Source organism: Equus asinus, chromosome 9 (genome assembly GCF_041296235.1).
Source record: "Equus asinus isolate D_3611 breed Donkey chromosome 9, EquAss-T2T_v2, whole genome shotgun sequence".
NCBI classification, from domain to species: domain Eukaryota; kingdom Metazoa; phylum Chordata; class Mammalia; order Perissodactyla; family Equidae; genus Equus; species Equus asinus.
Window position 1 is genome coordinate 87,259,452 of NC_091798.1, and position 26,842 is coordinate 87,286,293.

The following is a 26,842-nucleotide window of genomic DNA, read 5'->3' on the forward strand; positions in this document are numbered from 1 at the left end:
GGAGAAGGCGCAGGGGGCGTGTAGAAAGCCCCCCGCCGGCTCTGCTTCCACCGCTTCCAGGTAACCTTTGTTGCGGGTCTGGGGGCGCAGAGCAACAAACTTCCCCCTATCCGTGCAGCCTCCAAACCCGCGCAGCCACCAGGCTGAGGACCCAGTCGCCGGACCCCAGCCCCAGCCGTCCGCCCGGCGCTCCGCAGCCTGGTCCCCACGCCCCACCCCGGGGCGTCCTTTATTTCCCCCAGAAACCCAAAGGCGCTCTCTGCGCCCACCAGCAAATTCCTAACAGCCCCAGCCTTCCAGGAAAGCAAAAAAAAAAAGACCATGACATCACGGGCAGGTTTATTTGGGTTTGTTTGTTTGCTTGTTGGCTCGATTAAATACTCGTGGAAGGTGAACGTACCCCACACAGGAGAAGTTTGATGTTGACAAACTTCTGGTGGCAGCGAGACTGTGTCAGCACAACTTCCGGGATAATGAGAGCTGCTTTGCAGGGAGCGCGGCAGCGGCGGCGGGAGGCGGCCGCAGGACGGAACAGCAAATGCTATTCAGCCCGAGCAGTTTCAAGCCGCCCGAGCTGGGGAATTACTGTAGTCGAGCTACGGCTCTTACCACCGGCGCTGGATCTGGGCGCGCGTGCGGGGGGGGAGCTGCAGGCACAGGGCGCCGGGAGGGGAGCTTTCAAGTTACTTTGCTCCATCCCTGCACCCGGCAGAGGCTTGCAGGCTGCGTGGTAACTGCAAACATCTTGTTCCCTGCTTCTTTGGGCGGCCGCCCTGGAACCAACCAACTTTTCTCTCCCCAAAAACTCCCTCTTTGTTTCAAATAGGACTCTCCAAAATTTATTCTTGGGAAGACTGACAGCCGGGGTCAAGAAACAGCTGTTGAAGTTAATGTTTCTTCCTCCCACTTCGTCTGATGGTTGTGCCCTGCCAAGACAAAGTGAGAGGCACAGCCTGGTGGCTTCCTTAAACAGACATGCATTTAGCCCCAAAAAAAGGGGGGTTGGGGAGGGATATTTTCCTGCTTAACATACAATCTGATCAGAAATGCAACAGCATGTGCCTTTCAACTTGTGCTGATTACTTGCTGAAAAGATGCTGCAGCTTTTAGTTTTGAACACTTTGAGCATGGGGGCAGGGATGTTGGGAGAGGTGGTCGACACTTGCCATGTTTTGGCAAAGGGGCAAAAATTTTAAACCTTCCTCTCTCTGACCCACCTCTCACCCTCTAAGAATGGGAGAATGGGCCGGAGGAGGGAGAAAAGAGTTGCATTCCTCTGCAAGGTTTAATGCACGTTTCAAAATTCAAATCATTATGCAGAACAAGGGCTTGCCTAGAGCTAGGCAAATTGTTTTTATTTGGAAACCTAGGCCAAACTTGGACCTTGCTGCCAGCTCTTGGTGGCTCTTGGTGGCTTTCTCCAGATTAGACTTGTCTCCTCTCCCTTCCCCAGCCCACCTCCTTCGTCTTTGCCCAGAGGGTACACCCCCCCGCCCCCCCCCCCCCCCCCCCCGAAAGCTACCCTGTTCTTTCCGCTGCTTTCTCCAGGTGAAGGTTGTACAGTCCTGCTTCTGTCCGCTCTGCTTTTTCGAGTGCCCTGTCCGCTGCAGAGGGGCCCCTTGGGCTTGTCCTCCTGCAGCTCCATTCCCTGACTGAGCCCTCCCCAGGTGTGCAGCCTCTGTAGTGGGAGTGGGCTGGTGGGAACTCTGTTCCTTCCACATCTGAGAGTTTTAGCCACTCTTCCAAAGGACCCATTCTCCTTTGGACCCATTCTCCTTTGGGACTGCTCCACTCGCTCGGCCTCTCTGAGACACAATCCGATGAAGACGTAAAAGGCCCTCGTGCCCCACCGCCAGGTTATCCTGTCATCACATCGCAATGCAGTGCCATCACAAAGTGATATTGCATCAGGCCCAGGGATATTTTAGGAAGCTCTCAAGCTGGGTCCAACCAGCCTTCCGTGCAGGCATCAGGGCCACACTGCCAAAATCAGGGCTGCAGCGCTGCCGGACAGGTGGTAGTGATGCCCTCTCTATTCTCAGCTCCATTACCCCCTTGCTCCCTCCACCTCCCAAACCAGTCAGATCCACTCAGTGTCTTCCTCACCCCTCTCTTTGCCCAGCTCCCAGATGCCACCACCTTTGTTTTTCCTTGTGTCTCTTTGCGGTGTTCCGGTCCATCTTCTGATGTATTTCCTGTTTTTCTGCCTATCGTGGTCACTCGCTGAGATCTTAATTAGTATTTGTTCTTATTAACTATAAATCCACTGAATCACACTTGGACTTGCACTGGCTGCCACACACACAGAGCCTCCACCTTGGGGGTCTGCAGGCCTCCCGGGCTTGTTAGACTCGGGTGAACTTTTCTCTCAGACTTCGGATCGCCCAGCTGGGCTGGCACCATGGCGGTGGCAGGAATCAGTGCACCACCCTCAGCAAATGCGCCCTTCTCTGAGTCCTGCTAATGCAATCTAGCAGCCAATTGACTTAAATTCCTTCCGCTTTATTGTTCTCCGTCCTTAGAGAGGCCAGTGCTCAGCATCTAGCAGGGCTGCGAGGCAGGCCTCCGCCGATCCTGGAGTTGTAATTCTCCACTGCTGGCTCCTGCAGTTTTATTACGGCCTTCTTTTTTCTGAGATTGACAGACATAAACCTCCAGTGTGGAGCCTGCGACAGCACCCTTAAAGGCTTCTCTGTGTGGACACGTAACCTTAGGGCAAAGTGGGCGCAGCTCCAGGAAAGGCACAGCAGCCTGCTACAGGGAAGGACTGTGCTGGGGCAGACCTCGGGGTTTCTTCTTCTGGCTGGCTCCCTGGGAAGCCTCCCAGGGACAATGCTTTCTTCCTCTAAGTAGAATTTTTTGTGGGGGGCCTTCGGGAGATTGGGAATACTGCGAGAGGAGACCTGTGGTGGCTGTCCAGGGAACTCCACATGCAACCAGAGGAACAAGATGTCCTTCCTTGAGTGAGTGAGTCCCTAAATCCCACCACTTCTGAAGCCCCCTAGCACAGTCCAGGTCAGGGAGTCCGCGGTGGGGTGGGAGTCAGCGCCATTTGCTCCTCTTGGAGCTAATGCTGCCACACCCGAATGGAATGCCTTTGAATCACTTAGAGGATCTGATCTATTTATGCAGGTGTTGGTTCAGACAAATTACTCCAAAAAGCAAGAATGAAAAGATACAGAATCTTAATTTATCATGCAGGATTAAAGTCAGATTTAAATCAGGTAGAATTATTAAGGGATTTAGAGCCACTGTGTTTTTCCAACAAGAAAAAGGACTAAAGAATCCTCTTGGTTGAGGTATACTGAGGTCAGGAATGTCGCATCTTCTGTTCAGAGTTGGGTTTTTTTCCTCTGCCTTTTAAATGTTCACTTATGTTTTCAGCCAGATAGAACAGTAGTGGGAAATTCGATTATCAGGTGTATATGACCAGGCGTTAACTGTTCCGTATAGACAAGTGCAAAAATGAAGAGATGAAGGTGTGCGCTTGTCGTTACAGAGGGCTCCCTGTAGGAACTGGGCCTGGGCCTGGATGAAGGGACAGACAGATAGCTAGCTAGAGAAGATGACTTTGGAATCAGGGAAGGTAAGAAGGACATGAGTACTGTTCCTATGGAATCTAGTTGAGATGTGGCCATTCAGTTCTGTAGCCCCAGGAGCTGGAGCTATTAGCATAGAGAGGTTAACACAATCCTTTTACTCAATGTTTTTGAAAAATACATTCTCGCAGAGTCAAGAACATGGACAGTGAAGGAAATGGAAACAAGAAGATATCTTTAGATAGTATTTGAGATTATAGAATATGGACAGAAATGAAAATATACATGCAATTATTTTCCCTCTCCCCTTTTCCTCCTAAACCTAGGCAGGAGTTTAATTTAGGATTAAAAGGCTCCCCCTTGTTTCTCCTCTAGCTTCTCCTCCAGTTATCCCATCCACAGTCCAGTTCTGGTTTTGGACAGAACTGCAATTGTCCTTTGTAGGGCATTGCATGGACTCCTGTGCTGGTTTTCTAATGTGAGAAAATGTCGTCTGAGGAGGCTAGGGCCACCAAACTAGTTTCATTATGACCCAAGGTACACTTAAACCCAGCCCTTCGGTGGTGGGTAGGTAACTGTCCCAGCATACTCTGCCTCTACAGCGCCCACTAAAACGTTTACATTTTATAGTATGGTCCCAGGCCGTAAGTTAGGATTTTATGTTGGCAAATAGAGAAAGAATTCTCTAGTGCTATCTACGCCAACAAAGTTTTAACTTCTGCTACGGACCTGCTGGTGATTTGCAAAATAAGTTCGTCATTTGAGAAAGATCTTCCCATTTCAGTTCAGAGGAGTTGGCGGGGAAGTGAAGAACAAATGAAAAACCCGTGGTCACAAAATTCAACTTATTAGCCAAACAGGTTTTAACTTATACCTTCCTCTTAAAAGTGAATTTAATGTTTGCCAAAAGTACAAAATCAACAACTCTAAAGACAGTACGGTTTATACCTTAGTCCTGAACCTACACAAAGGTGGAGAGTCTTCATAGCTACGCTCAATCTCCTTGCCTTGGAACTCTCATTCACATGACCGGAGTTAGTTATCCCAGATCAAAAACAATATCGTTAGTCCCAGTTACTTTTAGGTGAACCAAACTGACTGGATCCTTACCTCAAAAGGCCAAATTAAATCAACATTTTAATGATGTGTTTCTGGCATTGCTCATGCTTCATAAAGAGTAACTCACTTTATCTCACGCAAAGCAACAAGGCAAAACAAGTGATTCCAAAAACTGGATGTTTTCCAGGTCTGGAAATTGTTCCCTTGAGTTCTCCTAAGGCAGCAAAGATTCTTCAGAATCTACAAACCCAACTATATGATGCTACCACCTTTCCAAGAGAACCGTTAAGAATTACACCTAGAACCAGTTATGAGAATAATTTTTTGCAACATCCTCATGAAGGCCAAATGAAAATCAGAGGCCATCTCTCAAATGGCAATGAGCCAAATGTCTAAGACTTCTGGAGATGCTTGCCATCTTGCCATGTGTCATCACAATCAAATCCTGGACACGGTATTCTCGTCTGAGATTCACTGACTACCAGTAAGGAGCATGTGCAGAATAATAAGCGATTCAACTTTTAATGCTCCAGTTAGAACCTAACATGCCTAATAACATTCCCGGGAAGAGGGTATGGAGAATGTGTATCAAAGATGGCATCAGCTCTTCACATGTCCACAGCCCGATGGTATCTGGCTAGGGAGCCACCTTAATTCTGTGGTTTGTAGAACCCTGGGATTATTGTGATTATATATGGAACTCTCAGCTGAAAACATTCTCAGCTGCAGAATGGTGAACAGCAAGGTCAACTACAGAGGAGTTTTTAAAAGCAAAATTTAGGGGAAAGGCACCACTTCACTGACCCAAGAGAGCTTTTGTTACCAAACAGTAATCTCAGACCCTTGCAGTAACACAGTGCATTTGGTTTCCAAAGATGCTTGCCCCCAAAAGATCATAGTCATATAATATTTTCTTTCTTTCTTGTTTTTCTGACCAACAGGTGAAACCAGAAGGTGTTTTCCCGTCTCTGTTGGAAGAAGTCATGTGCTGGTCTGGAGAGAAGTGCGTATATCCACCGGGAGTCTTCAAATTTATAAGTATATCCAGAGGCCTTCAATGTCAGGCATCTAATTATAACCTAAACATAATCTAAATATAAATATCATCATGCAATTATCTAAATATAATCATGCAAATTAATAAATGCCATCACTTTTCAGCACTACCCTAGCAATTGACTTTCTTTTCAGGGCCATCAAAAAGGAACAAGTTATTATCTTTTAGCAGTTTTTATTGCAGTTGTGACAATTAGAGAGAACCATAAGATCTTGCTTAAGATGTGAATACGAGGTGGCTGGCTGGGCCCACTCAGTAATCAAATGATTGTTCTCAGACAATAGTGTTTGGGCTTCTGATGCTTGCCTCAGCAAAACTGCAAATTATTATTTTTCATAGACCTTTGAGGTTGTCCATAAGTCATTGCAATGTTCAATGCCAAGTGCTCACATTCTCCGAGATAAAGAGGGCAAAGAAGAAGAGAAAGAATGTGGAGCTCATTATCCACACATTATTTTCCTATTGTTTGGGATGTTGAGAATACTTTTTAGAAATTTATCAAGGCAATGACTCCCAGACATTTTCCATTAAAAAAGGGGGTATTTTTGCATTTCATGTACTATCCCAAGAGTGGATGTAAGAAGCAGTTTGTTTTCACTCTGCAGCAAGGGAAGTGACCTAAAATAATTTGTCTTGTATTTCATAATGACCACAATAGTGAACTAAAACCATTTTTTTCTTATATTTGTTTCTTCTATGACACTATTTTGCAAGCTAATACATATAAACTTTGTCTAAAAGATCATATGATTTTTTTCTTTTAAAAAATGTACCCTTTTTAAAAGTTTCTAACTCTTCTGGAATGGGTCATAAATCCAAGCTAAACTGTAACGATAGTTCAGTAATACCTTCCTTGTATTTCAGAAAGTTCTAAAGAACAGGTTGGTACAATTAAGTGGTAAATGTTATGGCACACTGCATTATCACTATAGGTTATGCTATATGGTACATAGAAAGCACTTTTATCCTAGACGTTGAATATGCCACACAAAGTGAGTCCGTAATTGAACTATCTCAACAGCAACTTTTTAAAAAGTGATTTTTGTTGCAGCTGAATTCAGAACCCAAAGCACCTCTGATTATCCACTGCTTAGGCAGAACACAGGCAGAAGATAAAGTGTTCCTGTTAATGTGCTTCCGCTCTCCCCTAAAGGAGTGATTTCCAGGAGTGGAGAGGAAGACCATGTCTACAGAAATCTTGGCAACCTCTTATCCAGGAAGACTATGGAGATTTCATGATCTTGCTGTTGTTTGCAACAAGGTATTACCTTTGTCCAAACTCCCTCCACACAGCCGGTTTCCTCATTTCTCCTGGGGTAAACATCACTGTAAATAGACACATTGATTAGCGCCCTGCCGAACATCTCTGCCTTCCACACGCTCCAGGTTTCGATTAGCCTGTAATCTACAACGAGGAAGGAGTGCGTCGTAAAAATTAGGAGTCACAAGTGCTGGGTTCCAATCCTGGTTGTGTCCTTAGCAGCAGTGTAACCTTGAGTCCGTCTCGGGTTCCTCATTCATCAAAGGAGGCAGAAAATTAAAAAATACATACCTCACTGTCACCATCTCGCTTCATTGTATCCCCATCCCAAGCCTGGTGAGGCTCTCATAAGATCTGGGTGGAGCTCTAACTGGCCTTTGGACCAGTCTGTGAATTTCCCCTCCCATGGAGGATAAAGGGTTGCACTTTTCTCTGAAGGTTAATATCTTATGTTTAGTACTGACTCCCCTCTAATGCTTGAGCCATAGGATCCTAAGTGGGAGCAAGGACACTGAGAAATCAGCTAGTCAACCTTTCTACCTTCACACAGCTGTCCCATCTTGCTCAGAGCTCTGTCACTGACGACCAGGTGTTGTTGCCTACCTCCTTCACTGAGAGCTTAGCATCTTCTCAGCTAGACTTAGCGTTTTGAAGAAAAGTTCTGGCATCTTATAGATCCTTGTATTCCTCTGAGCCCTCAGTGCAACCCAGTACCTTGAAAATAACAGATTCTCAGCAAATGTTTGTGGCTTGATTATTTTGAGAAAGAGCTCTGGGGTGTTTATAACAAAACAGGTTCATATTGAAGAATCCTATTATCCCTTCAAAATGGGCCTATAAAAGTTCTTTCTAGGAGTACCCTATCTGTACACTAATGTAATGACAGCCTGTTTTTCTTTTCTTTTTTTTTTTTTACTCTGGCCCTATCTCAGCTATACTAGTTAAAAACATTTTTAATTGGCTTTTATCATATTTGAAAATGTAATAAATACTCATTAAAAATGAGTTAATTAATACTACTGAGATGGGCTGTCCCCATTCTCCACACACCTGTCAGAAATGACTGCTAATAGTTTGGAATAGACTCCTCCAGATTGTTTTACTTATTTATAGTTTTGATGCATATATTAACATTTGTTATTATTTCATAGAAACATGGTTATACTATTCATAGTCTTTTGGAACTTGCTTTTATCATTTAACAATGCCTTGTGAACTTTTCTCCATGTCAACACACACCTCACTCCTTCTTAGTGCTGCATGGTACAGAAGTTTCTTGTTAACCAACCATTCCTTATCATTATTTGAATCCCCATAGTTGCTAAGTTGTGTAGGGAAGCAGAAATTGGTCATAATAGGAAAATAACCACTAATGAACTGGCCACTTACTAAATTAGTGCCCACTCAAATTGCCCTCCCAACTTAATACCAGCATCTGTCCTCACTCAGCCAGTCAATTTTGCTGATTGCAGATGTTATAAACATCCTGCAATACAATGTAAATAAAATGCATTTCAGTTGCCACGTAAAGTTGCTAGTCTTGCAAAAGATGCAGGATTTTATGAAGTCAATGAAAGTGATTTTGGAGAACTGTTCCATAGGCAAATGAGTATCTGGCAATGTTAGACCGGTTAACAATTAAAGATGAGAAAAACAACCAGGATGATAGCAGGATAAGTTCTTCAAAAGGAGAATTATTTGAATATCAAAGGATTAAGAGAGGCTCTCAGGAAAATTGATGAAGCCATCGCATCTTTTTTTAAATGACCTTTGTATGATTCTGCTATAAAAGTCATTGTGAAGTGTAGGGTGTCAAAATTTACTACCAAATAATTTTGTTAGAAAAATTATCCCCCTCACCAAATCAACATGTGATTCATCCTTTGTTTATTCTAAAAACTAGAGCATTGTTGTAATTAGATTTGATATATGTATATCTTCAAAGATAAATCATAGTTACAGATAAGATAATCTTTACTTTTATTTTTTCAAAACAAAGTCTCAATCGAACCTTTTTTCATTCTTTATTTTACAATACTAGGCCCTATTTATTACTTTTGAAGCTTTCAACAGTCATATTACGGCAAACAGAAGCAACAGACGCTGAAAATAAGGTTCCTAATAGACTAATCAGATTGCCTCATTCTCTTTCCGTGAGGCATTTAGAGGCAGGACTGGCCACTTTGCAAGGAGTAAAGCCCCAGGGTGGCTGGGTAATTCAGGGGAGGGAAGAGGCCGTAAGAAAGGAGATAGGCAGTGGACTTCCTCTGGCACTAATCCGGCACATAGATGTTTGGGCCTAATGTAATTTGAAAAAATAAAAAAGATGTAACCTTATTTGTGTCCAAGCTGGTAAAGCAAGTTATACCAGTTAAACGTGGGTCTATCAGCATTTATTTTTAGCAGTTACCTACTGACTGATATTTGGATTGTTTCCAGTTTTTTGCGACTACAAGCCATGTGGCAATGAACAACAGTGTACAAATATAGCTTGGTGCACTTGTACAAGCATCTCTGTAAGAAAAATTCCTAGAAGTGAAATTCCTGGGGTTGGACAAAGGTATATTAAAAATGTTAACAGGCATTAGCAAGTTATCCTACTATTTAATGCCACCTACAGCATCTGAGACGCCTGTTTCTCCACACCCTTCACTTTTTGCCAAGCTGATTGCAAAAATATGCTATATACATTGCTGTTTTCATTTTCAATAATATAAATTCTTGATCTGCAAGATAAACTTTGCTCACTGCCTGCTTAGAATCTTTAGGAAGAGCCTCATTATAGACTGGAAAATCTGCATGATAAATGCAGGGGCGATCATGTCATTCCTAGCAATGGGTAGGAGCTGAAAAATTGAGCTCAACATGCATTCTTCTGTGTAAAAAACCCTCTGAAACTATTGTAGTCATTACTTGAACAAGGTAAAGGGTTTATAGTCAGTAGTGGAAGATGGAGATTATTTTTGCAAATTCCTGATTTCAGGACTACAAGATGCTTTACAGATTTCAAAATATGTGAATAGATAAGATCAGTAGATCCTGAAACTGGATGCGAGTGTCATCCAAGCCCACATTCTTTCCATCAGGATTTTGGTCACAGAAACTGTCAGCATTCTTACTGAAAAATTCTTTACCTATATGGAAGATATAAAAAAGAAACAAAAAATATCCCCTAGAGTATGCATTTGTCACAACCCATCAAATGGTAGATTAAGATGTGTGCATTTTACTGTGTGTAAATTTTACATAAAAAATAAACCATAGAGTCCTCAAAAATTAAACTCAGAATTACCATATGATCTAGCAATTCCACTTCTGGGAATACACCCAAAGAAGTGAAAGCAGGGACTTAAACAGATATTTGTACACTCCTGTTTTACAGCAGCATTATTCACAATAGGTAAAAGGGGGAAGCAACCCAAATGTCCATCAGTGGACGCATGGATAAACAAAATGTGCTACGTGGGTAAAATGAACTATTATTCAGCCTGAAAAAGAAAGGAAATTCTGATACATGCTACAATGTGGATGAACCTTGAAGATATGATGCTCACTGAAATAAGCCAGTCACAAAAGGACAAATATTGTAGGATTCCACTTATATGGGTACCTCGAGTAGTCAGATTCACAGAGACAGAAAGTAGAATGGTGGTTGCCAGTAGAATGGTGGGGGCTGAAGGGAGGGGAGAGTGGGGATTTAGTGTCTAACGAGTGGAGTTTCAGTTGGGGAAAATGAAAAGTTCTGTAGATGGATGGTGATGATGATTACAATATGAATGTACTTAATGCCAAGAACTGTATATGTACAAAGGGGTCAAATGATAACTTTTATATTATGCATATTTTACCACACTAAACATACTTTTTAAAAACCCATAAAAGATACTGAACTAATGATATGCATGCTGAAGTGTTTGAGTGTGAAATGTACTGATGTCTACAACTTTATTTGAAATGTATCAAAAAATGAAGATGAGTTGATAGACTGATAGAGGAATGAATGGATATGTGATAAAGTAAATATAACAAATGTAAATTGTAATCTAGATGGTAAACATATGTATGTTCACTGTGCCATTCTTCTAACTTTTCTGTGTGTTTGAAAGTTTTCTTAATAAAATGTTGAGAGGAAATGACCTAGGCTAAAAAAATAACCAGCAAATGAAAGCCTCTTTTTACCATAAATTCATATTTTGCTTTTGTTCATTATGAGGAACAATTTTGCATGGAGAGATCTTCATGCAGAGTTAAGGAAATAGGACTGATGTTTTGTTTGCTTTTAATAACGGTCAGACAGGAATATTTATTAGACGAGAATTGGACAGGTATTGATTCACAAGTGACTCTATGATATTAAAAATGAACTCAATACCACCAAAGTTGATGAGTATCTCTCCATATATACAAAGGCAAGGGTCATAGTTCAGCTTTTTCTTCCATATGTAGGATTTCAGCATGTGTAGAGGGAAAGAATCCCAGCCTACTCAAACGGAAAAGATGACACAAATAGATTGGCTGTGATGACATGCAACTTTGGAGTGTTGCGAGACCGGAGGTCCTCCTGATAAATATTAGCTCATGGTAGAAGTGTAGTAGATTATAAATAGCAGCGCTTCATTTCCTCATAGAAACATTTTAGAGAGCTGCACATTCCTTTTCTTCGGTTCATTAAAAAGTAAACAGAGAGAGACGACCTCCATTTCTGGGATCTCTGCATTGCAGGCGTGCTTAGGCAGTTTTGATAATTATAGAAGCATGTGATCATCCTATCTCAATAGCACTGTTCTTGCATTGGAGTAAACACCCACAGTTTCAGAGGCGCAGACTCAATGTCTACAGGGGCAGGGAAGGAACCTGAGGAACGCAGGCCTGTACAGGTGGGAACTGCAGCTTCTTGGAGACCCTTATCCTGACCAAACGGGGAATCCGTGACTCAGTCCTAGCCAAGTGGCCCAAGACAGCCAGATATGTCAGTTTTTTAAGAGCAGTCTGAAATTGTAATTTTATGTGAAATCTTCCAAGTTTAAATGTGGGCAACAAATTCAAGCGTTTTTCAAAAACATTGTGTGGGTCAAACAAAACCTCTTTCCTGACATTCAGGGGTCTGTAGGCTCCTGGAGTGTGACCGCTAACGTCTGTGTACAGGATGGGCGAGGCCAACTCTCTCTGGTGCTAACATCCAGTAGAATTCAGATTAGCATTGTTTTAACTCTTTGGGGTTATATGCCCATCACCACTGTCCCCAGCTTCTCCCTTGTAACTGTGGATTATGAGTTGCTCAGGTCTTTACCACTTTAAATAGAGAATAAATATTTGACCACTGCAACGTTTGCAATATTCACGCAGTGAATGTGTCTTGAAAGTCTGCTTTGTGTAATGAACATTTTCCGTCCCCCCAAAAACAGGTGAATCGACAAAAACATAGAATTCATGGACCCCTCAATTTATTCACACATAATCATCCCAAAATGTGGGTGTTTGGAACTGGGAACATATTTTTCCAGAGGATGGTAACTATCGTTTAATGAGTACTGCCTCTGGACTGTTTGCTGGCTGAGGCCCCTTAGATATTTAGCTTCTTTCATTCTCATATCATTGTCCCAACTTTATAGATGAGGAAACAGGCTCGGAACAGTTGCAGGACTCGAGGAGCTAAGTGTCAGAGCCAGGAATCAAACAGCTGTGAGGGTCAGGCTCCAGGCCTGTTGTCCTCTCATTCTTCCTCACCACGGTGCCCACAGTTCAGCATTCCACCTGGCGCTAAGGCCGTCAGGACAGGCTACAAAATACTATTGTACCCACAACGTACTTGTAGGACTGTATTCCTAATACTCTAGTTCCAACAGAACCCAACATCAGGTATGATTGTTTCTTTTTTCACTTCCCTCGCTTTTATGTAGGAAAAATATGTTTAACTACCCAGGTGATGCATAGATACATTCTCAGTGTGAAATATCCAAACAACACGGTAGTCTACAGAGCAGGAAGGAAAATTCCCGTTGGCTTCCTCCCTGACCCCTGATCCCACTCCCTTTCCTAGCTCTGGCTCTACCACTATTAACAGTGTGGCTTGTTTCTTCCAGACTTTTCCTATGTATTTACATATGTATATGTACATATACAACTATGCATGGAGCTATGTTTCTACGGTAAATCCATTCAGAATTCCACCTTGGGACATCAGAACACTTTTCTATTGCAGCCCTGGCGGATTCCCAGCTCCAAGTCAATGTGGGGGGCCCTGGGGGTGGGGTAGGGGTGAAGATGGCTGTATTAGTTATTTATTGCTACATAACAAACTACTCCACAATTAATCAGCGTAAAACAATGAACATTTATTATCTCACAGTTTCTGAGGGAAGCAGTTTAGGAGGATGGCTCCGGCTCAGGGTTTCTCGTGAGGAGGCGTCAAGATGTCAACTGGGGCTGTAATCATTTTGAGGACTGACTGGGGCTGGAAGATTCACTCCCGATTTGGCTCACTCAGTGGTTATTTGCCGGAGGGCCCCAGTGCTTTGTTGATGGATGGCAGGACTCCACAGTTCCTTGCCATGAGGTCCTCTCTGTAGGACTGTTTGAGTGATCTTATGACATAGCAGCCAGCTTCCCCCAGAGCGAGCAATCCACAGTTCACGAGGGAGGACAAGGAGGAAGTGCAATGTCTTTTATGACCTGGTCTTGGAAGTCACAAACCATCACTTCCGCCGAATTCTCTCATTAGAAGGGAGCCACTCCGTTCAGCCCACACTCAAGGGCAGGGGAGTCAGGCTCCGCCTTTGAAGAGAGGAGACAAAGAATTTGAGGACGTATTTGAAGACCACCACAAGGGCCATTGTGTATGGGAAGAAAAAAGGAGCATGGAAAAGTGCAAGACCAGGGCAGAGTAGTCTGAGTAATAGGGAGGAGAGGAGAGTTGCGGAGATAATGAGGTAACAGGATCGTGAGAGGCAGAAGAGCGTGGCTGGCAACCCTGGCTGCGCATTAGAATCACCTGGGGAAATTTAAAAAGTACTGCTGCCCCGGCCCCACTACAGATCAATTAAATCAGTATTTCTGGGATTGAGGCCCAGGTATCAATATTGTTTAAGAGCTCTCCAAGTGATTCTAATGTGCAGCCTGAGTGGTGAACCATATAAGAGCAGAGGTGCTGGAGTCCCGCTGTGTCTGGGCTCAAGTCCCAGCACTGCCAATTAAGTAGCTGTGTGATCTTAGGCAAGTTAATTAGCTTTTCTGTGCCTCATCTGTAAAATGGGGATATTAATAGTCCTTCCTCATAGGGTTGTTGTGAGGATCACCTGGGTTAATAGCCCTTGTAAATTGCTTTGAACAGCTCCCTGCACAGTAAGTGCTGTGTAAATGTTACTATTGTGGTTATTAGCAGCATTCATGGACTCTTCTTCCCTCCTGCTCCCCCTTTCTCAGCGCCTAAGCCCAGGGAGGAGTGTGGCTTTCTGCGCCCCTCCTCCCTCCTTTTCCCTTGAGAGGAAATTACACGCACTCTTCAGCATACTGCTGAGTCTCTGCAAGCCCTGCCAGCCCGCAGGAAGGTTCCAGGTAAAGTGGGAAGCTGAGCTATTCCAGTGAAATGACAGGCATAGCTGCAGAAGGATCTCCCATCTTGGGAGATGGGAAGAGAAAGTAGCCCGCTGGGGCAGTGAGAGGAAGGGAATCCCCCTCAGCCTCATGGAGAGTGAGACGCAACCTATTTCGTATCACAGGAGCAGGATCTGCAATGGCCTTGAAGTTCCTTCCAGAAGCCTTTCCTGACCTCCCTTTCTCCGAACTCCTATGACATCAACATGGTCCCTAAATTACCTGCTGCCTTTTCTATTTATTTATTTACTTTCTGTTTTTCTCTCCAACAGACAGTAGGGTCTTTTAGAGGCAAGGACTGTGACTTCTGGGAGAAGTATCAGTGAAAACGGGGAGAGGAAAGTGCAGAAGGGAAAAGGGATGTCCTGTGTGGATTACGGATACCTCTTTAATCCTTAAAAACTTAGATGCATGTTGGGGGAAATGCACTCTGCTTCTTTAACCCCCTCTCCTTCCCCCCATCCCACTGCATCCATAAACACCCCTTCCCCTAACCACCCTTTTCATGGGAAAATAGCGTTGAGTGTTCTCTCTCCTGCTTTTACCGCAGAGGTTAATAAATTGCCACTATTACAGGGTCCAGCTGATATCGATGAGGCCAGTACAGAAATAAGCTAATGGGTTAGTTCCTATAAAGAAATGTGTTTCCCAAGCATAAAAGCACTACTCTGTAGGAAAGTAGATTTCGTTTTTTCAAGCCTACTAGGATAGAAGGAGGTGAAAAAAAAAAAGAATAAAGAATAAAATAATTAAACTATAAACCAATTGTTGACAAACTACCTACACAAATTTTCTTCCTGTTCTCCAACATTAAAACAATAATGATTTGAATAGACTGTATCTTCATTCTCTGGGTTTTTTTTGTTTTAACCCCTCTATTCTTCAAGTTTATGATTTGGATCCTAAAAGCTAAAGATCTTTGTAATAAAATGTATTAAGCAAAAACATATTTAAAGCCCCTGCTATTTATTAAGTGTGCCTTTACGGTAAATATGGATGACAAAAGAGAACATGGTATTAATAGTTAAAACTATGACAATAAAGGGCCTAATTTCAATAGCAATTGGCTTAGTTTTAAATTAGATAAATGAACCATCATAGCTAAAAACTCTGGAAAGGTGGGACCTGATCTCATGTATGTCAGTGGTGTCAAAACTCAAAGCTGTCTTGTTAGCAAGCATTTGGATGCTAGAAAGAGGTCATTCCAGACTCTGATTTCTGCTAGCTGAGTTTGTTCATTTTTGCCAATGCAGGAAATCCTGGGTTTTAAGCAATATAAGCTAGAAATACAATTAGCGCTAAACCTAAAAATTATTCCAGAGAAATATGGGCTTGATGGTTGAGGTCATAATAACTGTTACTTACATAAATAGCTGATTTTATTGGGCTGGTGAAATGATTCCCATGTGTCCTTCTGAAACTTTCTGCAGTCATTCTTCATTGACTGCCATCTCAGTCATTAGAGAAGAAAAAATGATGAACTCAAGGCTTCTTCATCAATGAACTCAGCCAATAAGCCAACAGAGGGTCCAGTGGGCACCACTGACCTTCCTAGGAAAGCTACCAGCCTGAAAACTGAGAAAACATGGCACAGAGACACTGCAGTAAAATTCAAGAGACTAAAATAAACTCAGTGAGCCTGCCTGGTCGCTAAACACTGAATACATTTAAATGCTATTTTGACAAGAAAGCATGGCGGCTTTTTAAGAATTTCATTTTTAAAACTCCAGCACGATTTTGTTCTTCTAACAGCATCATCCCGTGTCTGTGTTTGTTCCCAGTGAGGTCATTATTAAGTGAATTGAATTATTGTTCTGTTCAAATGACCTGTGCATTCAACAACGTGTGCCAAGCTCCAGTACAGAATGTTTTATGTATTATTGGGAGATGGCCATCTGTGGCACAAACTGGGCCTCCCAACATGCAGAAATGTGGGGAGATAGTTCATGTTCAGTTTTATCTATGATCAGAATTCCATTTATAAGCTTTTTTCATCCAGTTGTCAACACTGTTCACTACAGCAACACTGAAAATGGCCAGAAATGAACAGATTTATCAGAGCAATGTGAGGTCAGACTGTATGTTTCAATTATTGTATACTGGATTTTTATCATATATTTTAAATTTTGTCCATAAAAATAGTAACAATGTGATAAAAATGGAAGTAGTTATCTTTGATCAATTTCCAGTTATTATAAGTTACTAAGAGAACAAGCTAGATTTCATAGTTTTTATTAAATAATGGGTCTCACATTATACATGTATAGTTTAAATATAACACTGGTTGTTCATGCCAAGAAACATGGATTAATTTTTTCAAGCCTGAAGAATATTGCTTCTCCCTTTCCTGCATATATAATGGAACCGCATGGCAATATGTAAAATTAAATTTTAAAATTGTAGATTATATTTAAACCATATCCTCCCAACCTTTTCGTATCTTTTTCAAGTTAACTATTGATAATGTTAGGGGCATGTAGGAGCAAATGAATGATTTTATATAAGGTAAATATATCCAGATAAACTGTATTACAGAATGAAATAATTTTTAGGTATCTTTTTCTAGTTGTTTTGTTTGTTGTTGTTGCCTCAATACCTCAGTTAACAATAGGAATCTCTTTTATAATGAAGTATCAAATCTTGCGGGGCCGGCTCCGTGGCCGAGTGGTTAAGTTCGCACGCTCCGCTGCGGCGGCCCAGGGTTCGGATCCTGGGCGCGGACATGGCACTGCTCGTCAGGCCACGTTGAGGCGGGCGTCCCACATCCCACAACTGGAAGGACCTGCAACTAAGATATACAACTGTGTACAGGGGGGTTTGGGGAGATAAAGCAGAAAAAAAACAAAAACAAAAACAATAATATCAAATCTTGCAAGCGGAAGAGGACTTTTGCAAGTGATTTCCTTCTTTCATCCTTCCTACCTTCCTTCCTTCTCTCAGTCTCTCCCTCCCTCCTTCTTTCCTTCCTTTAAATAAAAACCTTCCAAATTGTATAAAGTAGTGTTCACTTTGGACATATAGCTGTAAAATTTAAATATATTTGGGTTTTAATTGCATTTGTAAATGGGAGATGTTTGTTAGACAAATGACTAGTCAGCAAACAGGTAGAGAGATAAGCTTTGTTCACTGATGTGTCTCTGGAGTCGTAGTACACTCACTCACCTTGAAAGTATCATAATGAAAACGATGATGATGATGATGATGACACAGCCATGGCAACTAGCATTCAAAGAGCACTTATCTGTGCCGGGAGGTAGCCTAAGAGTTTCACGGGCATTGTCTTATCGGCTCTTCACAACAACCCTAAGAAAGCAGATAATGTCATCTTTAGATGAGGAAACTGAGGCTTCAGAAGCTAAGGAACTTGCCAAGTCACTTACTAGGACCCCACCCTAGGTCTATGTGACCCCCACTCTTTTGGAGAGATGGTGGAAAGGGTAGGCTATGTGGGACTTTCCGCAGTTTCCCCGGGGCAGGTGGTAGAAGTCAAGCCAAGTAGAGGCCAGTGGCTTTGCTGTGCTGTGAGAGGCCAAGAGCTTCTGAGCTGAAAAGTGGCCATACAACTCTCACTGTTTTTCTGGACCTGAAGCTCTTGGCTCTGGCCCAAGCCCTTGCCCTGTGTCCTCTCCACACCTCCCTCTCTGGTGCACTTTTGATTTTCCGGTGCAAATATTTCTATTTAATATTTGTTTGAATGTTTCATACTATGACTCTCCATTCCTGGTGTTCTGGAACACACATCTCTTACAGTGGACATAATGGAGTGTCTGCCTCATCCTAAATTCCCCAGTTTTGTTATTGTTGTTCAGGAGGGACCCTGATAGGACCAGAGATGGTGCCACATCCAGAGAGGTTAGCTGGCCACCCATGAGTAGCCCAGAACCAAGGGCTCTACACAGTAGGAACAGCAGTATAACGAGCTGACCTCCTGGGATTTGGACTAGAAAATTGGGAGAATATTGATCAGATAGGAGTAAGTGGAAACTGCAACAGATACTGAGGAGCAGAGATGACATGGAGGAGAGGTCAGGAGGGAGAGACCAAGCCAGGAGCTGGCACTAAACCTACTCAGTTCTTTGGTGGATTTCCACTTTGAGTCTCACCACATGTGTCCTTGCACTTTTCCCGAAGGCGACCTGAGTGAGGCGCTGGTCCTTGCAGCGTCAAGAGCCTGACAGCACATATGAGCATCCCACCACCAACCTCTTTCCGTGGCTTCTTTTTTCCACCTCTGTCCTTGATGGGTTTCATTTTAAGAGGGATACGAGTCAGGATTCTTTCCTTTATAAGTGACAGAAACCCAACTAAAACTACTTCAAGGGAAAAAACCAGAGGTGGGGCGGGGGGATGGGAGAGAAATGGGAGTTAGAACGATATTTATAGGGACCACAGAACTGCAGACGCCAAATAGCTCTGAGCCCTCCCTGACTAGAAGCAGAGACTTACTGCTGATATGGTTCTCTTCCTCTTCTTCCTTTCAGCTTTTGTCTTTTTCATTCTCTCGGACATTCTACATGGTAGAGGATACGGCTGACTGTAGCTCTTGAACACGTTCTCGCAGCTCTGTGACCAAAAATGAATGAGAACTCTCCCCACTAGTAAAACGTATGCATTTCTCAGGAAAGAACTCTGATTGGCTAGTCTTTAGTCACGTGCCACGGGAATATTTGCCAAGGGAATTAGGTCGCACACCCAACTCTGTGGCCCAGGAGCATAATAATGCTCTGTTTCTAAGCCCACCAGAAATGTGTGATTGGAGTGGGGTAAAAACAGTTCCCAAAGGGAGCAGGAACACTGTTCCACGCAGACAAAACAAGCTGCATCCGCAAGAAGAGGCGGAGCTATACAACTCCCGCGTATCACTTGCAAAGAAGCGGAAGAGCAAATGGCCTCTCTGTGTCTAATTTCCCAAGGTCCTTGGACAGACCTATTCCACACCCCCGGCTCCCATCTCAGATCCTTGGCTCACCTCAGGACTGTACAACTGTTGACCTGAAAACGTTCACTCACCCCCGCCTGGTCGTCAGTCATCCTCACCACTGGGCCGAGCAACCGGAATGAAGGGACGGTGGAGGCTCTTTTCTTTACTCTATGGGCTCTCAACGTGTGATCCCCGGACCAGCAGTATCAGCATCAACTGTAAAGTTGTTAGAAATGCACATTTTCAGGCTTTACCTCCGACGTGCTAAATCAGAAACTCTGGGGAGGGAGCCTAGGAATCTGTTTTAACAGACCCTTCAGGTGATTCTGAAACAGGCTAAAGTTTGAGAATTTCTGCTTTAAGCCATCCTTTCAGTAGCGCCTTGTTTAGATGGTTCTCCAACACTTTCCAAGGATGTAGGCCTGTCATCAACACTGTCTCTCGGCAGGCCTCTATGTGTCCACTGTGTCGAGCCACAATGCATCCATCCATTGCCACCTGCAAATAGATGCCTGGAGAGAGTTTAAAGGGTAAGGAGTGGGTGGATGAAACCGTTCTGTAGGGTCCTCTCAGATGCCTCTTTCCTGTCAAGGTCCTCCTGCAGTGAGAATGTACTTTCCTGTGCAGGCACAAACACACGCTCCAAAGGTGCACTTCTTTGTGTCGGCTACACAGGCTCCTTGTGGCCCCAGAGACCATAGGGGTGGTTCTTGGAGGAGCCTTGTCATCCCCATGCACCCAGTGGGACTTGCTTAAGAAACCTCGTGGGCTTAAAGAGGAAAACTGAGCCCCAAGTGTTTTCCCTTTTATATTGTTAGAAATCCGAGATCATTTTTCCTCCGCACTGTGATCATCATTACGCTATCTCATAAGGGCTGTGCATACAGTGGGTGTGGAGGAGATGACGAACTCTGGTGGCCCCCACAGTTCTTGCTTCAAGCCATGAGTACTGGTTTCGGGCCTATTCATTCAGAAATTGATATTTTCTTTACATATCCAAAAGTTCTTAACATTAAAATGTCCCGCGTTACTACTCAACAAAAAAAGTGCTCTTAAGATTCCAAAAAGCTTTATATTTACAATACGAAGTCATCGATATGTACAATGTAGACCCACGTTTTGGACAAGTTAAATTATTCAAAAACCAAAGATCATAAATCTGAAAAACATGAGTTTTAATTTTTGTCCTTAGAATCTTCTAGGTGCAAGAATCCTTGTACAATCATCTAATCCACAACTTCACCTTTAAGCTGAAACTGCCTCTGCCAGGAAGGCGTTCTCATCCCAGAGAAAAAGGATTTGCAGGCGAGGATTCATAACAGAAGTGCCATCTCAGCCTTATTGGGGGGATTGCAAAGTGATAATTTAATTTAATTACACGATAATTTAATATCCCCTGTGTTTCTCTGCGAGTACTTTGAGGACGGTGTTTGGAGTGGCAGCCCGGTCTTTGACAGCATAGCTATGCTAGTGGAAGGTGAGGTTGTACCCACAACTACTAGCTACATTGTTTAAAAATCTCAATCTCTGAAAACATTTAGCTCGTGTTAAAAAAAATTTATTTTTTATGTAAAATAACATTCTTTTTCAAGACCATTCATTTGCATTCTTAACAAAGAGAGCTGGACTTCCAGAGAATAGTTCGGTATTTATTTGCCTGACCAATAACTCAAGTTTTCTTCTCTATTTTAGAAAAGACAGACACTTCCCCATTCCTCAGTTATATCACCAGTCCCCAACCCAGGCCCTAGAAACTGCCTAGAAATCTGTTGTCTTGGCTTCTTCAGCAATTCAGGGAGTAAAAGACAGATAGGACTTATGCCAGATTTCACTTTGTAGTGAATTATTTAAAATTGTTTAAAAGGATAAATATGCTGGAAATTAAATGTGACAGACTGTTAAAAATTGCCCAAGGCAATTTTTAGAAATCTTCAGATTTCTATTCTACTACCTTGGGTAAGGAAAAATGGTGACGCCGATAACAAAGAGAGGAAAGTCAGAAGGAAATTTTAACTGGTAAGTGGAGGTTGGGTTTGGTTCCCACATGGTGAATCTGTGGCATAACCCAGTATAGTGGGCTCTGTGGTGTACCACCCAAATTACACCTTCAGGACCAAGGCACTTATTCCCCCAGATATTAAGGTATTACCTGTTGATGGCTCCTAGCTGAGTCCCTCTCCAGGAATCGCCCTTCTCCAGCTGTCTTGCCCAAAGTTATGTTTCTTTCCGCAGGGGTGGCCCACATCCAATGATTGGTTCATGAGAGGTACTGAGTCCTAGCTCCCTGGCCTCACTTTGGGGACCTCTCTGATGGGCCATCCACCCCCGGACTCCCAGTGGGATTGGCTGAGGCCTTCTTGCAACTGCATCACAGTTCAGCTTCTCCTTCTGCCCAGTCCTGCTTTCCTCACCCACTTAGAAATGTTGTTTTCCAAAGCACACCCTGATAACATTCTTGCACACATATCCTCATCCCTGTCTGTTTCCTAGGGAATCAAACCTAAGATACCCAGGAACTGAACAAAGCGGTTAATATGTGTGCATTAGGGGGCGGGGGGAGGTGTGGTAGAAGGAGTTAGAGCTTTGCTATAAGTCAATCTTAATAAAGTAAATTCCTTTTAGATTATAAGCTTTGAATTTGTAGCATCCCTCAAGGCTGACTTGATGTATTAATGTAAATAACACCAGGACAAATCAATTAGTCAAATATTTCCTATGCACCCATAAGATAACTAGTTTCTGACCAAAAGTCCCAATTAATAGTGCAATTTGTTTACAACATAACCTGTTGGTACACTTCAGATGATTTCAGTTTTGCTGACAACAAGCTGGTTTTTTAAAACTGCATAGATAATAATACGATGTGATTTCAAGGGCTTAAAAGTGAGTTATTGACCGAGTGTGGACCTCATTGGATAGTTTCCCATAAGCAAACAGAGTTGTATACAATTAACTCCACATGCAATGTATTAAAAACGTACTTTTTTGTTTTTTAATCATCTAACGGGACAAAGTCCCAGGTCAAAGTCCTCTGTGTAATGATTATATTCAGCGTGATCAAGACATGCAGCTGGTTTCGTAGACGATACTGTGAGAACCACACAGGATTCACTGAGAGGCAGGAGCTGAATGTAGGATCGCTCATCTCCACACCTCTTCCTCATTAACACTTGTCCCAGGGCAACGAGAGCTGCCCTAATGTTGTACTGTTACCTCCCCGGTGAGAGCCAACCCAGCTGGCCCAGCAGGACAAGGGGAGACCACAACGCCAATACCCGCAGCACGCGGTCTACAGAGCGGCTTCCGAGAATGACTTCATTTTTGCAAGCCCAGCTGTTCGGTTAGGTAGCTTTCTGGTGATGTGCCACAGGCTTGGGCTTGGGAACCCAGAAAAATAGCTAATTATCCCAATTTTAAAAAATGATGAAGCAGCACACATTCCCTAGACCTCCTCATTATTTTCAACTCTGGGACCTCCAAAATCTGTGGTGTTTCCTGTAGAACGCAGCACCTCTCAAGCATGACAGACCACGTGCACTCGAATGTTGCAGAGAAAAACAGTGCACAGAAGATGAATTTCAGCAGTTTCTCTCTCTCTCTTTCTGTAATTTGATATTAAAATAGTGATTTAACATTTTAATGTGGCATAGTTGACAACACAGGTTTGTGCAATGAAAAGATAATTGCTGTAACGTTTTAAAATATTTCATTACGGCATTTTTAATAATAAAAACAGTAAATGCTTTTGTATTTTAGACTCAGCCTAAACTTTAATAATCATTCTTATTCAAATGACAGGATGTGGAACGCTTGAATGTTGTATATATACCCTCGGATGGTTTAGGGGAACTATGAAATTATATTAAATTTGAAGAATATAGTTTAGTGTAGGGGGAAAACCCTAATGACCTCACAGGAGAAATATTTATTGGAATATCGTGTTACCTTTGTTTGTAGCATAATGGTCTCAGAGGGACCAAGTGAGATTGTTTTGATGGTAAATTTATTACACAGTTTTTAGGGGCCTGGGCCTGAGGGATCTTGTTGAAAAGGGTTTTGTGATCCCAGAAGCTATAAGGAACTTTGGCCTCTCCCAGAGAGAGTCTCCACGGAGTGAATCGATGGCCCCGGAGAACCAAAACAGATGCTGCCCGCGGGGGGAGCAACGTTTCAGGCTAGTGTCAGCTCACCAAGGAAGGGAGCAAACTGCACGTATTTCACTTCTGTCAAAAATGCAGTGTTTCCTTTCAGACAGCAACTCCAAAACATTCTTTGTTTCTTCTCATTAAAAGCTCAGGCTCGAATATTGAACTACTTGAGCTGGAATTCTGGCTCCACCATTTGCTGGCCGTTTGAACTTAGCAAGTTGCTTGATCCTCCTGAGCCTGTTTCCTCATCTGCCAAATGGGAACAATAACGGGACTGACAGAGTTGTTTTGAGGACTAGAGGAGGTCATCAATGTGTAGCGCTCAGGGACACACGCAGTGCCTTGACACATGATTGAACTCTCCAAGAATGGTAGCCATTATTATTATTGTAAATAACTGTTTTTTCAAGTCCTGTTTCGTCTGCATGTGCATGGGAGGGATCCACGAGGGTATGACTTGTGAAATAGGGTTTGTACTTTAGTGTCTCAAACTCCAGGTTCACTTTGGGGACCCACAGCCCCATGAAGAGGGCCAGCATGAGGCCAGAGGAGCACGATCTCTCTCATGGCCACTACTTACCATGGAGGTGTAGAGAAGCCAGCCTAGGCAAAGTGCCCTAGATAGCAGAGGGTCTTCCAGACTCTTCTCTCTCACTACTCACATCTCTAGCATGGGCCCCAGGGAGCCCAGAGATTCTGGATAGGCTGTAGGGTACAATGACTGTGTGTCAGAGTTTGCCAAAAAAGAAAATGCCAGTCTCCCAACAACTGTACTTGCAAGAATTTGCCCAGCTCTTTATTCTGCAGCTATTTTCCACCCCGAGACCCCCATCTGTAAGCTTAGCCTCACCCCAGACCTGTGGCCAACCTTGTCCTTCTTCAGAGGGGACTGAAGAATAAGAATAACTTTGGTGATTCCATATCAGAACCACTTTGTGGCTTCTTCTGCTTTATTTATGCCAGTCCTACTAATAATAATATTAACAGTAATAACTAAACTTTTTTAACACCCACTCTCTGCTAGCCCTGTTCTAAGCACTCTACATATATCAATTCATTTACTTCTCACAAAAACACTATGAGGGAGGCACTGTTATTATTCACACTTGACAGATGAGGAAACTGTGGCACAGAGAAGCTAAGGAATTTGACCAAAGTCAAATTGGAGGTACTAAGTGACAGAACGGAGATTTGAACCCAGGTACGCTGGCCGCACAGGCCATGCACTTACCTACACCCCACCTAACAAGTTTCTGTTTTATTCCTCTGTCTCAGCCTCTAGCTTGCTCTCCCATTCTAAAGATCAAGTCTCCAACTTGTTCTGTCTGCCTGAGTGCTGTGGCGATGAATGTCTGGGCCTTAGGTCTGGGCCACAGAACCCCAGGGGCTGGAGCCCTGCCCCTAAACCCTAGGCCACTAGCCCTGCTCCTTCCACCCAATTTTAGGCCTCTCTGCCCTGGATCCCTGCTTGGGATACTGTCTAATGCCTGTTTTCGAACATTCCAGATGCTACCTTTCTGGCAGGGTCTCCTCCATCACCCACAGGGACTTTGGTCCCCAAGCCACTTGCTCACCTACATTGGACGTCCCACATCTGGGGTCCAGCCCCTCCAGGCATAGTTCTGACTACAGTGGCCCAAGCTCCGTTCCTGCTGTCACCACACTGGGGCTTCTCTCTGCAAGGAGTGCCCTGGCTGTGGAAGAGAGTGGCCACATCATTTTCACACCCACTAATTCTTCCCCCTCCTTCCACAGCTGAGTCCGGAGGGGGCAATAATAGGGAGCCAGCATTTGAACTTTCTTAAGCTACCCTGAATGAGTAGAGAATCCCCCAGAAGCTTCCGAAGTAGCACGAGTTAGAGTTACTGGTGTCTTCAACATGTGTAGACAGGCTTCTAAGCATGTAGACAAAAGAGTGAAGATGACTGAGCCCCTCAAAGACCAGTAAAAAGTCTTCCAGGTGTCCTTGAGACTGTGCAGTATCCCTCAGAGTGGGAAAGGAGAACTGAGGCTTATTGTGTGAAAATGACCCACTATGTGCTTTTCAGTTGAATGCCTAAGATATTGAAATGTCAAGTAGCTCAAGACAATTTGCTAGGCCAACTGAAACTAAGTGAGTAATAAAATATGCCTAAAGCAATAGGACTCCTTAGCCATGAAAACATATATTTGACGAACAGGTCAAAAAAACTCTCATCTAGAAGGCAGAATGTTAAACATTTTGAGAGGCGATCGATTCCCAACCTAGAAGGTGATGGGGCACCACCTAAGATAGCCTCTAGAGCAGGGCCACACCTTTCCCAGGGTCAAGGACATCTCTGATATGAGAAGAAGACCCAGGACATCAGAGCTGCCCGAAAACTCAAAGGATAGTCTGTAGAGCCTTTGGTACAGGCACAGAAAGTCCTCAAAGAGAAGAAATGCAGGCCTGCTTGATTCAGCTGAAAGGATGTGGGAAGGTGAATGGGGTGAAGGTCCCAGCAAAGTTGCTAAGATCAGAAATAATAAAGGGAGAGATTTTCATATTATACTCACCGAAAAATTAAATTCTCTGTAAAGCTAAGAACACTATAAACAAAATTAAAAGTTAAGCAACAAGCTAGTTATAAGGGTCCCTCTCTCTCTCTTTCTCTTTCTCTCTCCCCTTCTTATGTTTAGGGAATTCTCCATTGTATGAGCCTAGGTGAAACACAGGGTCCACTGCAGGAGATAAAAAGTCCCCATATTCACCTTTCAGCTGCCCGGAAACTAGGATGCAGGCTGGGACAGAGGCTCAGCAACTAGACACTTTGGCTGGGGACTCTGAATCAGGGACAGAGGACAGTGCATTTTGATGGTAGCAGCAGAAAGTCTCCAGGGCCAGTCGGGGAAGAGGTGCCCAGAGTGGCTTCCAGCGTCCGTTGTCAGTATTGACAGGGTCCTCATGAGGCCATTCCTCAGTGTCGTTTGGGCTGTTGTCTGCCCAGCCTCTCTTGGTGCTGCTCTGTTTTCAGAGTCCAGTTTCCTAACTGTTCCAGTGAATCTGTGATCTACCACATATCCTCTCAAAGCGTTCATTCTCTGCCGGAATAAACCAGTCACTTTCTGTTGCCCGCAGCCAAGAACCCCTGACAATACATGGGGAAACCTACTTGCAGCGTTTTACAGGCAAAAGCAAAATATCCCAAAAATACAAAGGATTCTAACAAATTCAGTAAGGAAAGATGTGTATTTCAGTAGAAAACAGGGCAAAGGACACAAGCAGACAATGCACCAAAGAGGAAA

At 43.4% G+C, this 26,842-nt stretch overlaps 1 long non-coding RNA gene across 1 annotated transcript; it reads left to right on the forward strand.

Moving 5' to 3' along the window:
* The first annotated feature begins 2,211 nt into the window (after positions 1–2,211).
* On the forward strand, positions 2,212–23,141 carry LOC123289032 (uncharacterized). Its single transcript, XR_006532748.2, has 3 exons — positions 2,212–2,963; positions 5,540–6,916; positions 18,991–23,141. It is a non-coding gene; the product is annotated as an uncharacterized lncRNA (long non-coding RNA).
* Positions 23,142–26,842: the final 3,701 nt, after the last annotated feature.